This window comes from Saccopteryx leptura, chromosome 5 (assembly GCF_036850995.1).
Source record: "Saccopteryx leptura isolate mSacLep1 chromosome 5, mSacLep1_pri_phased_curated, whole genome shotgun sequence".
NCBI classification, from domain to species: Eukaryota; Metazoa; Chordata; class Mammalia; order Chiroptera; family Emballonuridae; genus Saccopteryx; species Saccopteryx leptura.
In genome coordinates this window covers 69,814,565-69,827,728 of record NC_089507.1, presented here as the reverse complement: position 1 = coordinate 69,827,728, position 13,164 = coordinate 69,814,565, and the positions used below count along the sequence as shown (strand labels likewise).

General features: G+C 40.3%; 1 pseudogene; it reads left to right on the top strand.

Annotated features, from left to right (window-relative positions):
- The first annotated feature begins 267 nt into the window (after nt 1–267).
- LOC136405318 (broad substrate specificity ATP-binding cassette transporter ABCG2-like) overlaps nt 268–13,164 on the top strand; it is a 56,083-nt pseudogene continuing 43,186 nt past the window's right edge.

The window sequence follows — 13,164 nt, the reverse complement described above, 5'->3', positions numbered from 1 at the left end:
TCGACATACACATTCGTAAAGCCAGATAGCCAACCTTTTTTCTGAATCTGCACAGTCTCACTTTCCAGTTTTTCCAAATGATCAGTGTCTTGCCAAGAAGTGTTTATTACAGGGGTGAGAAGAATGCAGTTAAATTATTCACAGTAATATTTCCATTCAAAAAGTTTTGTCTCCATTCCTTGTAGATTTAGCTCCAGATTTTATTGGCCCTGGGGCACAGGACCCTGATTTCTTAGAAGCTCATTCAATAGAGACCGCCTACTTGCTCTGGATGAGCAAAAGGCGAAATTTAAAAAGCCTGGGCGTCAGCGAACCCTGGTGCTTTGGCGCGCAGTCCACGGGCGGTGACCAAATCCACCCAGGGCAGACGAGGTATTGATTAGCTGGGATGGCATCCTGTGATTACCAAGGCTCGTTGCCAACTGTCCGTTTCTTAACGAGCCCTGGAGACAGAATTTTCAGTTTGTCTCTGCGTACTGCGGCAAGTCCGTGACCCGGCCCGGGAGGGCGGAGACAAGAATAGTGCGGAACGCGGTCCCTGCGCTACCCCCGGCTCGGGCTCAGCCCGGGCGCTTATCGCAGCCAGACCGGCCGCGCCACGCCTTGCGCCCTCTCTCGGGCGCGGACCCCGAGAGCCCGGGCCAGGGGGAGGGTTCGCCGCCCTGCGCTCTCCGCGTCCGCAGCCACAGACGTGCGTTATGAAGTGGTGTCAGGGCGGCCTGCGCTAGCTTCCTCGCCGCTCCCGCTCGCCTACGGCTGCCCAGCACTCCCGGCCCTGACCGCTACTCGGGCTGCGGCCAACCCAGGTGTTTTCTGCGCACGTGAGTGCTGGGCTCGCGGGGAGCGCGCGGGCCTGGTGGTTAGGCGTCCGCGGGGCTGTGGACATCCGTCCGTAGGTCGCCTCCGGCCAGGCTTTTCCTCATGCGGGCTGCGTCGTGAGTCGGTGGTTACAGACCAGATCCGGAGCGCGCGGGAGGGTTAGAGGGAGTCCCGGACCGTCCGACCGAGATTGGCGGGACGGTGGAAGGAGGCAGCCTGGAAAGAAGCTGGGAGATTTACGAAAAGCTTCAGCTTTGCAAAGTACAGTACAAGAGCTTGATGTCCTTGTGAAGTAGGAGCTGCATCCTCAGGGTAGGTTGGAAAGGTCTGGCGGACTCATCTCCAGGCTCATATGACTCATTATTAGCGCTCTGCCTCTGAGCTCAGGGACCCTGAGATGTGAGCTACAAGTGGTGACATCCCTTTGGGCTATCTGTGGCTTGAAAGGTTGGCGGGTATTGCGAATACATTTGATAGAAAATAGAAAAAATGTTCAGTTTAGATGACTAGGTTTTAAATAGTCTCTACCACTTTCATCTGAAGGTATGAAATGCAAACTAAAAATTCAGACTGCTTTTTCAGAAAACGATGTGTTAATGCAACTGATTTTGTGTGTGGTCGTGTGTGTTAAGGGCCGGCTGGTAAAACTCTTCCTTCTCCAAATGTGTGAAAGTAGAGTTGTTATTGAACAGATAAAAACTTACTGAGCATGGAAGTTACTACAAGGTGGGAGAAAAGTTTAATATTAGTACTTTAAAAGGGATTAACCAATGTATTTTTTTTAAGATTTTATTTATCAACTTTTTTAGAGAGAGGGGAGAGAGAGAAAGGGGGTGAGGAGTGGGAAGCATCAACTTGTAGTAGTTGCTTGTCATATGTGCCCTGGCCAGGCAAGCCTGGGGTTTCGAACCAGCAACCTCAGCATTCCACATCCACTGCACCACCACCGGCCAGGCTGTATTTTTATTTATTTATTTATTTATTTATTTATTTATTTTTAATCTCCAGGACATAGAGTTTGTTCAGAGCTTAGGTGGATAATTTCCTAAAGATGTTTGAGCTCCCTTATGCATTTTTTCTGTGAATAGTTTAAAAATCAATTTTTAAGAGTTAACCAGTTTATCACAATATTGATTAAAAATAAAACTGAAGAAATTAGAACCAAACAGAAAAAATTAGTTAGGTTGCAAATCTACCAAACAGTTAAAATACTTGTAACGTTGCCTAGTTTCATTTTCTTGGCTAATAGATTTCACCTGAAACTCATTTCACTTTCAGAAAATAAAGTAGATTCATAGTAACACACGTTTATTGGTCATCTTTGTTCCGGACCCTGGGCATTCAGCAAGAGCTCTTGTAAGTAATACATTCATTTGCATCAAGATGGAATTAAAATAGGCCCCAAGTTTATATCTGCGTTTATTTATTAAGCCTCTGTGAAGCACTTGAGGTGAGCATAGTGTTACACAAAAAGCCCCCTAAGAGTAGAGTTCCTGTGGGGGGCACATTAGAATGGACATGGAGGGATGGAAAGACCCTACGAAAATTAAGTTGCATCCTGGAGGCCAGCAGTCACACAATTCAGTGAAGATGGTTGGAGGGACAGATCAGCTCCTTAGAGAAGCTTTAGCTAGTGCTTACCTCTGAGGAACTGTCTTGTGTCACAGGATGTAGAGGAGATTGAACAATGGCCCTGGGAAAGCATCCTGTGTGCCCATTCAATAGTACCTGCAATGGTGCATCTTCTAAGACAGTTTGCTGTAGTTGTAATTCTCCTTACTCTACATGTTATTAAAAACACTTGTTGGATGCTGAAACCTCGTGCTCACACATGCTGCTGTTTAATGGATTGGGAATAAATCTAGATTTTCTAGAGCAGTGGTAGTCAACCTGGCCCCTACCGCCCACTAGTGGGCGTTCCAGCTTTCATTATGGGCGGTAGCAGAGCAACCAAAGTATAAATAAAAAGGTAGATTTAACTATAGTAAGTTGTTTTATAAAGATTTATTCTGCCAAACAGCAAAAATCCGACATAAATTACTTGGTAAGTAATTATATTATTATATGCTTTAACTTGCTGTAACTCTGCTTTATAAGTTTTATAAAGTAAAGTTACTTCCCTACTTTATAAATCACCATTACTGTGGAACCGGTGGGCAGTTAGAAAATTTTACTACCAACAGAGATACAAAAGTGGGCGGCAGGTATAAAAAGGTTGACTACCCCTGCTCTAGAGGGATAGGTAGACCTCATGTACTTTAAAATACTCTATATTTCTCTCTGTCAAGAGTTTCTGATAGAAGTTTGGCAACAGTTGAAACATATATCGAGTGGGAAGGTTTATTCTGTGTTGCTTATTGGGGTTAAGGTTGAGAACTTTTAGTAAAAATTAGTGAATCTGAATGGCCATCTGCTGTATAGAATATAAGATATATAAGTTTACAGGAAGCTGAAGTGTATCCTTTAAGAAATCAGTTCTCACTTTACTCCAGGGTGTGATCCAATAATTGATAAAGTGTCTGGATGACTTTGCCCTCGTAGTTTTTTAATGACAGCTATGAGAAAGCATTCACAGATGCTACAAATCAGCCATTTAAAGTACACAGTTTGTGCAACCATCACATTTTCATCATCTTCCCCTTTAAAAATTCATTAGCAGTAACTCCTCCATCTCTTGATTGTTTCCCTACCTCATAGTTCTTTGAAGCTAGTATTGTGGAAGTACTGATTCATGCAGAAATAAGAATACTATGCTGATTCGGCAGTGAAGGCAAGGGGTATTTATGACAAAGAAAAGGGAAATAATTATATGAATAGAAGGGAGAAATTTCTATGGGTGTTAATAAGCCAAGGAAGGAATTTTTATAGGTGGGGATGAATTAACACAGTGAAGCTAATTCTAGAGAATGTCTTTCATTTTTGGTCCAGTAGTCATGATGTCTGCTTTCCTATTGGTTTTGCAAACAGTTATTTGGGATACAGGCTGCTCTAAGTCCAGCCCAAAGGTTATTTTGCCCAGTTTGAACACTTTAAAAGTTTGAAGAATTAGATGTGTAAGGCAGTTTCTCTGGGATGGTAGCTCTGACTCCATTTTGAAGTGGCTCTGTTTCTATTGTTTTTTTACATTTTCCTTTTTGATTGAGATCTTTTCTTGAAAGCATCACTGATCAGTCATGAAAGCAATACTGGTCAGTTAATAAAAGGATCATTCATTTCTCATTGCTAGGCAGGCTCATGCTCATTCCTGGTATTTTCCACATAGGAGGAAAAGTGATTTTCTCAGGAACCTGAGGCCACATTTGAACAACATGGGCACCAGAAGGCTTTATTGTTCTGTCCTTTTAAGGGCAAACATCTGTTGTTTCTTGAGGTATCTCACATGGAGTCTCGTAGCCTTAATGATCATCATATCCTAGCGATTTCTTTATAACATCTAATTATGCAAAACAAAGTTTTATAACAGCAAAAATTTCTGTAATAATAAACAAAATGTTAGGTCCAATTTGGAGACTAAATCTAAATCAGGAGGCAATATCTGAGGGCAACCAATTGAAGATATCAACGACCCATGAGGTATAAGTGGGCACTGTATTTAAATTTTTGGCTTTGCCTGTATTTTATCTAGTTGTATCTCTACTTGACAAAAGGCATTTTACCCAAGTGCAATAAGAAGTATTAACAACACAGCAAACCCCACCAGGTTCAGCTAGGATATGGTCAAAAGCAATTTTATTATTTAATACAAGTTATGCAAGGGAATCTAAAGATTTTTCTTAGTTTAGTATTTCATAGATCCTGCAATTTCCACTAAGGTTATTGATGTTTGTAATTACATGTTTATGCATTGCAACACCTTCCCAAGAGAAAAGTATTCTTCCATATCTGGAACCTTCTCTGGGATCTCCAGGTTTTGAACACCTTTGACTATGTGTGCAACTAGTTGCACATTTTGAACTGTGAAGTAGGTTTAAAGACAATATCCAATGCTAACTTATCTTTCCAGTCAGAAATTAAGAGGGGAAAGGGAACAATAGCTATTATAGTGAGTGCTTGGCCTCTCATATTAATTGTGATTTAGGAAGGAAATGAAGTAGGGAAAAATGAAGGTTTTTATATAAGCCTGGAGATTATACAGGCGTTATCTGGAATCTTGGTTTACCTGTCCACAACAGATGCTGTTTGCTTCACTTCTGAGTAATTTTTAATATTAAACCCTCTGTTGCCTCACACAAACTAATTAAGAGTACTTGATAGAGTCCTTTTCATCTTGGTTGTAAAGAGCCCCCCTGGGGAGGTGTCTTTTCCAGTATAAATAATTGCCTGGTTGTAAATTGTTGTGTTTAATTTCTTTGTCTCCTTTATTGCATTTAATATTAAAAGCAGAGAAAGCTAAATGCCTAGGTCTACCTGGTAAGGCCGCTGGGAACCCCGTAAACTAGGTACCAGGCCAATTTTTCCAAGGAGGCTTCCATAGTTCATTTTTTGTTCTTTAAAGCATATCTGAGACTAAGCATGTCTTTCTCAAATATAGCCTTGCTGATATAACTAATGTTTTGCATTGTGTCCTGTTAACAAGGAGAAGAGATTCGTACTGAACTTATACAAGTAATTACATGGCCATGAAAATAGAAATACTCACTAAAAGTTTCCTTATACTGGGGGGTCAGGTGGGGAGAAAAGGTAAATGTTTCAGTTCTGCTTTCAAAGGTATAATTAACCAAACAGCTCTAAGTAGCTTAGGAGGAAAAAAGTTCCTTACATCTGGAAAAGCAAGATTGAAAAAACAATAGTGTTTCAATTAGAAAGTCATAAAAATTATAATCATTCTTGTCAGTTCATTCAGTCCTATGTTATTCATTCTTGTTGGTCTTGATTTTTACATTAGCAGTTTAATGAATCCAGTTTTTCCTGAGAGTTCTGGAAACCTTCACCCATTTTAATGGTATGATCTGAAAGTTTATCAGAATACCTGTGTTTTTAATTTTTTTAAAGATTTTATTTATTGATTTAGAGAGAGGAGAGAGAGAGAGAAAAAAGAGACAGAGAATGTGGGGGAAGAACAGGATGCACAACTCATAGTTGCTTCTCACATATGCCTTGACGAGGCAAGCCTGGGGTTTGGAACCAGCAACCTCAGCATTCCAGGTCGATGCTTTAGCCACTGCGTCATCACAGGTCTAAAACCGGTGTGTTTTTTGTTGTTGTTGTTGTGGGTTTTTTTGTTTTTTTTTTTGTATTTCTCCAAAGTTGGAAACGGGGAGGCAGGCAGACAGACTCCCGCATGTGCCCGACCGGGATCCACCTGGCATGCCCACCAGGGGGCGATGCTCTGCCCATCTTGGGGCTCGCTCTGCTGCAACCAGAGCCATTCTAGCACCTGAGGCAGAGGCCACAGAGCCATCCTCAGCGCCCGGGCCAACTTTGCTCCAATGGAGCCTTGGCTGCGGGAGGGGAAGAGAGAGACAGAGAGGAAGGAGAGGGGGAGGGGTGGAGAAGCAGATGGGCACTTCTCCTGTGTGCCCTGGCCAGGAATCGAACCCAGGACTCCTGCACGCCAGGCCAATGCTCTACCACGGCCAGGGCCTACAACCGGTGTTTTTGAATGTCAGAGTTCTCTCCATAAATCTCTCTGAAGCTGTAACCTAGTATTTGCAAAGTACCAGAGTAAGGCATTTACTCTGTAAATGACAGGGACTTAAAATATCATAGGTAAGGATCTGATTACAATGCAGTTGACAAACTTGCTTTTCTCTGCAACACACCACATTTTAAGGTAACAACTAGAATTTCAAATGAAAACATATCAGGACATTAGATTTATAGAATCATACAATTTTTGGAATACTTATATTAATAATATTTACCTCTACAATATACTCTAGAAAGTTTTTTTTTTCTTTTCTGAGTGAGAGGAAGGGAGATAAAGACACAGACTCCCACATGCTTCCCGACTGGGATCCACCCAGCAACCCCCCATCAGGGGCCAATGCTCTGCCCATTTGGGGTCATGCTTGCAACCTAGCTATTTTTAGCACCTGAGGTGAGGCTCCATGGAGCCATCCTCAGCACCCGGGGCTGATGCACTCAAACCAATTGAGCTACAGCTGTTAGAAAAGAGACAGAGAGAGAGAAAGAAAGGGAGGGACAAGGGCGGAGAAGCAGATAGTTGCTTCTCCTATCTGTCTTGACCATAAATCCGGGAATCAAACCCAGGACACCCACACGCTGAGCCAAAGCTGTACCAGCCAGAGCCTAGAAGTTTTTGTATTACTTATTTGGCAATGCTTCCAATGAGAAGTAAGATACCAAATATGCCTAATTAACTTAATATTTCTCTTTTATAAGGAAAGATTCTTTGAAATGTTCCAAGGAACATTTTTTGGGAAATCTCAAAGTTTGTTTCAGGTTAAAGAAAAGACTTTATTTCAATTTTGAATTTTGGGAGGTTTGTTAATCATGTCAAAAGTTTTTACATTTAACTAAAAAAATCATAGATCATTATAAAACACTACTTAATTATCCATTTAATTATGATGACATGTACTTAATATAAAACTGACTAATGAAGTATATTACATTCTTTTTTAAGATTTAGATTTCTTTTTACTTTTTTTTTTATAGGGACAGAGAGAGAGTCAGAGAGAGGGATAGATAGGGACAGACAGGAACAGAGAGAGATGAAAAGCATTAATCATCAGTTTTTCAGTGTGACACCTTAGTTGTTCATTGACTGTTTTCTCATATGTGCCTTGACTGTAGGACTTCAGCATACGGAGTAACCCCTTGCTCGAGCTAGTGACCTTAGGTACAAGCTTGTGATCTTTTTTTTTTTTTTTGATCAAGCCAGATGAGCCTGCGCTTAAGCTGGCGACTTCGGGGTCTTGAACCTGGGTCCTCTGCATCCCAGTCCGACACTCTATCTACCACGCCACTGCCTGGTCAGGCTCTTTTTACTGTTTTTACATTGAGATATAATTGTCATATAATATTAGTTTCAGGTGTTTAGCATAATGGATCAATGATTGTTTATATTGTGAAATAATCACCGCAGTAACTCTAGTTAACATCCATCACCACACAGTTATAAGTTTTTCTTTTCTGGTGATGAGAATTTTAAAGAGTTTCTCTTAGTCACTTTCAAATATAAAATATAGTATTATTTTTTTTGGTATTTTTCTGAAGTGAGAAGTGGGATGAGAGTGTGTGTGGATGGCAGACAGACAGACTCCCCATTCACCCGACCAGGATCCGCCAGGCATGCCCATCAGGGGCGATGCTTGGCCCATACAGGGCATTTCTCCACTGCAACCAGAGCCATTCTTGCATCTGAGGTGGAGGCCATGGAGCCATCCTCAACGCCCAGGCCAACTTTGCTCCAGTGGAGCCTTGGCTGTGAAAGGGAAAGAGAGAGAGAGAGAGAGAGAGAGAGAGAAAGGAGAGGGGGAAGGGGGAAGAAGCAGATGGGCACTTCTGTGTGCCATGGCCAGGAATCAAACCCAGACTTCCAGATGCCTGACCAATGCTCTACTGCTGAGGCAATGGGCCAGGGCTAAAACACATTATTTTTAACTATAGTTACTATGCTGTACATTACATCTCTGGGACTTATTTATTTTATAACTGGAACTTTGTACCAAAATGCACTTTTTTTAAAAATATTTTTTTAATTAATTTATTTATTTATAAGGTCTACCGGAAAGTTCTGTCCGTTTCTATCACAAGTTTCAACACATAAGCACATGTTTATTTGGCGCATGTGTGCCTCTCTATTTTTATCACTTAATGTATACATACTGACGTAACAAATTAACTAAAACAAAGTTGATTCACGTTAGTCTTATGTGTGAAGCGATAGTGTACCCATGGCTACTGATAAAGTACATTTATGCCACTGTAATTTTTACGAATTTCAACAAGGAAGAAATGCTACAGAAGCATGTAGAAATTTATTGAAAGTGTTTGGTCAACAGCTCAGATAAGGGCCTAATATCCAAAATATACAAAGAACTCATAAAACTCAACAACAAACAAACAAACAATCCAATAAAAAAATGGGAAGAGGATATGAATAGACACTTCTCCCAGGAAGAAATACAAATGGCCAACAGATATATGAAAAGATGCTCATCTTCTTTAGCTATTAGAGAAATGCAAATCAAAACGGCAATGAGATACCACCTCACACCTGTTCGATTAGCTGTCATTAGCAAGACAGGTAATAGCAAATGTTGGAGAGGCTGTGGAGAAAAAGGAACCCTCATACTCTGTTGGTGGGAATGTAAAGTAGTACAACCATTATGGAAGAAAGTATGGTCGTTCCTCAAAAAACTGAAAATAGAACTACCTTATGACCCAGCAATCCCTCTACTGGGTATATATCCCAAAAATTCAGAAACATTGATACGTAAAAACACATGCAGCCCCATGTTTATTGCAGCATTGTTCACAGTGGCCAGGACATGGAAACAACCAAAAGGCCCATCAATAGATGACTGGATAAAGAAGATGTGGCACATATACACTATGGAATACTATTCAGCCATAAGAAATGATGACATCGGAACATTTACAGCAAAATGGTGGGATCTTGATAACATGATACGAAGCGAAATAAGTAAATCAGAAAAAACCAGGAACTGTATTATTCCATACGTAGGTGGGACATAATAGTGAAACTAAGAGACATTGATAAGAGTGTGGTGGTTACGGGGGCGGGGGGGGGGAATGGGAGAGGGAAAGGGGGTGGGGAGGGGCACAAAGAAAACAAGATAAAAGGTGACAGAGGACAATCTGACTTTGGGTGGTGGGTATGCAACATAATTGAACGACAAGATAACCTGGACTTGTTATCTTTGAATATATGTATCCTGATTTATTGATGTCACCCCATTAAAAAAATAAAATTATTAAAAAAAAAAAAGTGTTTGGTGAAGGAATAATACTATCACTTGTTTTTGTCCTTACAAAATTTTTTGAAGGGCAAAAAATTCAAAAATGAAGAAGATATCAAACAAGCACTGGTTCAATTTTTCGCATCAAAAGATAAAACATTTTTCAAAAATGGGATATACAAATTGCCCTCACGCTGGCAAGAAATCATTAATAATAATGGCAATTATATTATTTAATAAACTTTATTGATGGTAAGAAAAATTTGTATTTTGTTTTATTCCAAAAACGGACAGAACTTTCCGGTAGACCTTATATTTTTTTTTTTACAGAGACAGAGAGTGAGTCAGAGAGAGGGATAGACAGGGACAGACAGACAGGAACGGAGAGAGATGAGAAGCATCAATCATTAGTTTTTCACTGCGCATTGCAACACCTTAGTTGTTCATTGATTGCTTTCTCATATGTGCCTTGACCGTGGGTCTTCAGCAGACCGAGTAACCCCTTGCTGGAGCGAGCGACCTTGGGTTCAAGCTGGTGGGATTTTTGCTCAAGCCAGATGAGCTCGCACTCCAGCTAGCGACCTCGGGGTCTCGAACCTGGGTCCTCTGCATCCCAGTCCGACACTCTATCCACTGTGCCACCACCTAGGCAGGCAAAATGGACATGTTTTAAGTGTATTGTTACCTAGTATTTACAATCTCATTTTTTTGGACTATCACCTTACTGTTGTTTTTCCCTCTACAGAAAGGCAGAAACTCTCCAGATGGCTTCTAATAATGACCCAGTTTTCATTTCAATGACACAAAAAAACACCTGTGGCCTCCCTAGGAGGACCCCCAAGGACCTGAAGACATTTACTGAAGGAGCTGTTTTAAGTTTTCATAACATCTGCTATCGAGTGAAAGTGAAGAGTGGCTTTCTACTTCGTCGAAAAACAGTTGAGAAAGAAATACTAACGAATGTCAAGTATGTACATGAACTTTTATTTAAATAGCTTTATTGACAATGGTGATCTTCATAGGTTTTGCCCATATAAGTAAAGATACTGTGGACATTTGTGACATGTCTGTACAGATACATAGACACATACTTCCATTCCTTTTGGCTCAACTGGGAGTGAAATGGTTGGATCACATGTTAGGTATATATTTAATTTTTAAAAGAATAGCCAAACAGTTTTTAAACTGGTTGTAACAAGTGCATCAATTTCTGTTTGAGAAACTGAATAATTAGTGTGTTGTTCTGGTTTTCCTGGGTAAGCCTGGTTTCGTGGAGAGAGGCTGGTCGTGTGACTTCCAACTGCCTGATTGTGGGGGCAGAATTGTGATCTCTGAGCTTCAGTTTTCTTATTTGTGAAATAAAAGATCTGTCACTGTAGTTTATGAGCTGAACAGTTTAGTACTTATGGACTTTATGTTCTAGAAGCAAGAGTTAGAAGGTTGAAATGACATATTGTGAGAGTACTACAGTTTTCAAATAGACTTGTTTTAAATTAGTGGCCTGTTTATATAGTTGTTTATAATCATCTATAACAATTTTTTTTAGCAACAGAGAGAGAGAGAGAGAGAGAAAGGGACAGACAGGAACGGAGAGAGATGAAAGGCATCAATTCTTCAATGTAGCACCTTGATGTTTCATTGATTGCTTTCTCATAGTGCCTGGACTGAGTAGCTTCAGCTGAGCCAGTGACCCCTTGCTCAAGCCAGGGACCTTGAGCTCAAGCCAGCGACCTTGAGTTTTAAGCAAGTGACCTTTGGGCTCAAGTCAGTGACCATGGGGTCATGTCTATAATCCCACACTCAAGTTGGCAACCCCACACTCAAGCCAGCGACCTCAGGGTTTCGAGCCCATGTCCTGATCGTACCAGGCTGACGTGCTATCTGCTGCATCACCACCTGGTCAGGCTCATTTATAACAATTTCAGAGAAACTAATTAAATACCAGAAAACTCTAACTTAGCTTAAGTTATGCAGCAGAAGTCCAACGTGATAGAATTTAGGATCCAAATTAATACAAAACTAAATTTTTTTCTTTTCCATTAACTAATTCATTACGTGGTGGTGGAGTGTGCTGTAGAGTGAGGAGGGAAATGAGGCTAGAACCTCCTTGGGACCACATAAAATTATTCCTTCAGAGATGATAGCCATTAGGATTGTTCATGGGTTTTTTTTTTAATTTTTCTAATAATTTTTATTTTTCAATTACATTTGAAATACAGTATTATCTTAGTTTCAGTGGTTCACCCTGGTGATTAGACATTATATAACTTTCTGAGTGATCATCTTCATGTTTTTCTGATTTCTAGGGAATTGAGCCTGATTCTTTTTCTCCCTGGAGTGGGAAATGCATCTAGGTTTCTCAGACACCCTGGCTATAGGTTTTATTTTGTTAATGTGTTTGTTTAATAGGGGAAATAATTATTTCTAGGTAAAACAAGCACCTTTTCTAGCTCTGAGACTGGAGGAATCGTTATAAGAGGTTTTTGGCCAGTTATGGCCTCTAAACTATATAGAATCAGATGTTTCTTGTGTTTTCTTGATGCATTCAATGGAATTGTGGTCTTTCCTATTAGTAACAGCCAACCCAGAAGGCTAGGAAATGATAAATAGGGTAGAAAAGTTTTGTATGCAGGTGGGGAAGAAATGACAGGGACCTGAGATCTATTGGCTGGTGATGGGGTCAGGGGGTGTGAAGAGTTACATGGAACTTTCTTCATGCAGCACACATACTGTCATACGTCCTTCCATGTTGCTTTCTTGTATTGGTTAAGAAATCCTGACTGGGAAAATGAGGAGAGGAAGGTAGACACAAAGCTTTGCTCTTTTGCCACATGGCCAGATAGAATTGATTGACCTTTATGAAAGCTGACAAGATTTTGCAGAACAGAACAGTCAAGGAAATGTTGGTTACATCAGATTTTCTGCTAAATAGCGGTAACAAATGATCTGAATTTGCATAGGTTGAAGGAATTTAACGTACACTGGGGGAATGTACATTTATCTTGCTTTTTAAAAACATTTTATTAGGAAATTAACTTTAACAGGGTGACACTGGTCAATAAGGGTAATCGGGTTTTAGGTGAACATTTCTGTAGCATTTGAACTGTTGATTATGTTGTGTACCCATCCCCCAAAGCTAGTAGATTAGTAACTCAGTACACTAAAACTGTCATATGTCCAAGGCTTCATAATGTTTATATAGTTTAATGGTATCCATTCCAGCAGTAGATATGTTATCTTTATGTACATTCCTGGGTTCATAAAAAAACTGAGTCAAATCTATTTTTATATATGTTTTTATTTTTAAATTGCTATTGACATACACTATTATATTAGTTTCAGGGGTACAGTATAATGATTAGACATTTATATACCTTAGGTAGTGATTGCTCTGATAAGTCTTGTAAGACATCAGCCTTGTCTTGCTTACTCATATTTCTGCTTTAGGCATCCA